This window comes from Protopterus annectens, chromosome 5.part0, assembly GCF_019279795.1.
Source record: "Protopterus annectens isolate FY-2018-M chromosome 5.part0, PAN1.0, whole genome shotgun sequence".
NCBI lineage: Eukaryota > Metazoa > Chordata > Ceratodontiformes > Protopteridae > Protopterus > Protopterus annectens.
This window is the reverse complement of record NC_056735.1, coordinates 269,103,691-269,107,762: the sequence shown is the minus strand read 5'-3', so window position 1 is coordinate 269,107,762 and position 4,072 is coordinate 269,103,691.

The window sequence follows — 4,072 nt, the reverse complement described above, 5'->3', positions numbered from 1 at the left end:
GGAAAGCTTCATGAAGCAAAGAGTACATTCACTCAACTGGTCATCTCATGCAACCAAGCCTCCAGGGATGGTGTAGCCCATAACACCAGCCATCCTGCTCCATCACATGGATCTGTAGCCCTGTAATGGCAGTCAGACAGGGACAGGGAAACTATGGCAGCTGCTTGCACCGTATCCTATCTTTAGCCGCATGTGCTCCCTTGCTCAAGTGTCATTTCCCATATGGTGTGTGGGGGCTGCACTATATTCCACATTACCATTATCTACCCTCTGTCTCCAAAATCTCCACACCACATTGTGTGCACTTCCCGCTGTTTATCCAAGTTGTTCTGTATTTGTCTGTCCACTCTTTTCTACCCTGCTCTCTCCTTTCCCTTCCCCCTTCCTTTCTTTCTAAAAAATTCTTATCCCTGAAAAAAATATTTCCCCTCCTCCCTTCCATCTTGCACACTCCTATATGTTGTCCTTATTTGTGAACCTCTGCTTGCCCTTCCCCTTCACTTACTTTCTTGAACACCCCTTTTTTTTGTTTTATGAATTCAATAGATGGTGTCCTTATGATAGGTTTATAGGCAAGTACTAGGCTAGCTGCCCTTGCTGGCCATTTTAAGCCTAGCCAGATTCCCTTTTTGTGCTTAAAATAACCTGTCCTATTTAGTTATAGACTGGCCTTACCCATCCCATGGTCGATAATTATATCTTAACCCTAATGAGGATAACTGAGATCATACCACGGATTATTTGAGGGGACGCATGCATGGGATAAAGCAGTTAGGAGCTGCCATTAGTACTACAGGGGCAGTCCTGGAGGACATTTTCTGTTTCCCATCCAGACATTTAAGCTGCACTTGAAAATGCACAGGGACGAACTTTGTTTTATGTTGATAGGGAGTCTGTTCCAGAGCAGCAGTATACTCTGAGATACACCTGTGTCTCCAAACTGTTCTGTTGATGTTGCAGAAGAGGTTTAGATCCCTAGACCAAGTATTTCTGATACCATTTAACTTGCTGATGTGCAGTAAATCCATCAGTAACCGGTAGGATTCTGGCTCCTCACAGGCACCAAATATAGGTATGCCAAATATAGGTTACCTCTTAGCAGTCTGTAGGAAACCAAGTATAGTGACAGGGTTTTGAGATGGTCCACGTGGGACATGTTGTTTAGGCCTTGTGTCCTTTTAGTAAGGTATCTCTGTGGATGTTCCAGTTGTTGCATGTGACTGGACAGATACATACCAAAGGGGCATTATATTTAATGATTGGTCTAATGAAGGCTGAATAAAGGGGGGGTTAATAACATCCCTAGATCTAGACACAATTCTTTTGTTTATAAGCTGTGCAATATAGAAGGACTCTCTTACAACAGTGGACACATGTTGGCCAAAAGTTAGGTCACTATCCTTATAAGTTCCCAAATCTGAACAACTGGGTCAACTCTTAGGGGCATGTTGTCAATGTGGTACTTCCCCGGGAGCACATGTGGATAGGATAACAGTGCATCTGCAAATAATATATGACTGCTTGGTGCCATCCCACCAAGGAGAGCAGTAACATGTTAAACCTAGTTGCTACAAGCACTACTTTATATTGCAATAAATTATCTGAGGTCACATTTTTTTCTCACAAGACCATGCTATGCTGTTTGTAATTACTTGGGATTGTTTCCTGTGTTTTTGAGTACACATTTGCCTATGTCTGCATTTACACTGCTCAGCGAGATCTTCTTGCATACTTACTGCATAATTGCCTTATTGTGTCCCAGTGCAAACATCTCACCTGACTGCATCCACTTTCATATTTTTCAGCTATTGACTTTCTCTTTCATCATAGCTGGTGTTTATGGGCTCATTTGTGACTAGTTATTCTTTAACCTTTCAAGAGACCTTGTTCCTTTTGTTTGCTAACCAATTCTTTCTGCTACCATTAACCTTTGCCACATTCTGGGACATATAAACATGGCACAATGGTCTTTGGAAACCATATTCCCAAAGTGTGGGAAGTTGTAGAGCAAGGTCATATTATTCAGGTGTACTGCAAGGGCTCGCATGCCATTAGCTCGTGACATACGTCCCTACTGCCATTCACTCATTTTGGCAAGTGCAGCAGGCACAGGCCACTTGCAGGACGTCCAAGAAAGACTCAGGACACATTGGAAGGATTATACCTGTCATTACCTTGTCTGTACAACTGAGCTTGCTGCTGCCTTGATCTTCTTTAGGGCACGCGGTTGAGAAAAATGGATGGATCGATGAAATTATATGAAAAGATCAACCTTTCTATGTTATTGATAATCACAGTGTGAAATGTGAGCTTATTTGGACATTTATTTATTCATTTCTTTAATACATTACTTATCAAGGTAGGTGAGATGGTTCAGGGGCCCCTTTCAATAATGACCCAGGCCCGACGTTCAGCGCAGACATATATTACATTTATACCTCTCAACTGTACACATTTTCACAGAATGTCCAGATTTTTGCCTCCTATGTTTGTCCTGTTTCTCATAAAAGTGTGGTTTTCTGGCAAATCATTGGCAAACATTGAGGGTTAAAGTCAGAAAAATTATAACAGACATTTGAGTTTCAGACTTCATACCCTTCAGAAAATGCATGCTAATGCAAAACGTATTATTCTATAAACTTTCTAAGTTTGTAAGAGCAATATTTAAAAATTGTTCCTGTTTTTGGTCCTTTGTCCCCCCATTATTTATGGCTTTGTCCAAGATTTCTTGCTGTAAGAAGTTGAGAGGTATGATTACATTTGATATATCAAGATGACCCAGTTGTCCATGTACATGTATACAAGTATATTGTTTACATTTCATTCACTAATAATGAACTGCAGTTTAAGTATTAAGTTCAACATGTATACATTATGTGTTGTATTATTAAGTACATATTATTTACATGATGATATGCACAGGGACACGAATGTTCCATTTTATTTCAGGAAAAATACAAGGTCATCCAAATTTGGACTATTCCAATACTGGAAAAACATTGGATTGTCATGAAAATGGGAATTTTAGACCGCCCCACTCAATCATCATAACCTCTGATTTTCTCATATTTGCTATTTATAATGCTATCAACTTGCTTTATTAAATGATCTAGAGAGAGAACGCGTTTCAGTTGAGCATATTTATTGATGCACAAGAAACCTATAATGAAATCATAGTAAGGACCAGCAATTTTACTTAAAATCACAAGAATAATTCCTGGCTTTAATCTGACGAAAATAGGTTTTCATTATTTTTGAGAAGCATAAATCCGTACGCCTGTATACATATTATGATAGAAGGATGACAGTTCTTATAATTCATTTTTCATTTAATTATGTATCATCTGCAGTGCAGTATAAAAGTATTAGATGCTTTAGACATGTAAGATAAGTCATTAGTTTCACATTCTAAATATGTTGAAGCTAAAGCTTTTAAATATGTGTTAGATTATTAGTGGTACAGAACAGTTATACACTTAACTAGTGCTATCCCAAACAATGCATGTATGAATTTCAGTTAGGTAATCTTTCAGTCTCATAGGTTCATAGGTAGGTACTAGGCTATCGGCCCTAGGGCCTATACAAGCCTAGCCAAAAAGGTAACCTGGCTTTCGCCACCCAAGAAAATTATTTTCCTGTGCCCCTGTCAAGCAGAGCCACTGAGGTGATCCCAGTGGTGAATTTCCTATTTTCCATCCAATCATCAAGATTTTTCTTGAAGAGTGCTAATGGGGAGCTTTGTTTGATATAGATAGGTAGTTTTTTCCAGAGTATGGGAAGTCTCTGGGACAGGAATCTATCCCTCCAGCATGTTCTGTTTATTGTGGTGACAAGATTTAGGTCCCTAGAGTGTGTAGCTCGGAGGGATTGGGATTTCTTTAAGTGGAGCATGTCCAACAGCTCTGAGTTTCACATAGCTTTGTATGTTAGGCAGAGATCGCCTCTGAGTAAGCGCTATGCGATGGAGGAAAGCTAGAGTTTTTTGAGACGGTCTGCGTAGGGCATCTGTTTGAGGCCAGTAATCCTCTTTCTGAGGTATTTCTGTGGCCTTTCCAGTTGTTGTAGATGTCTT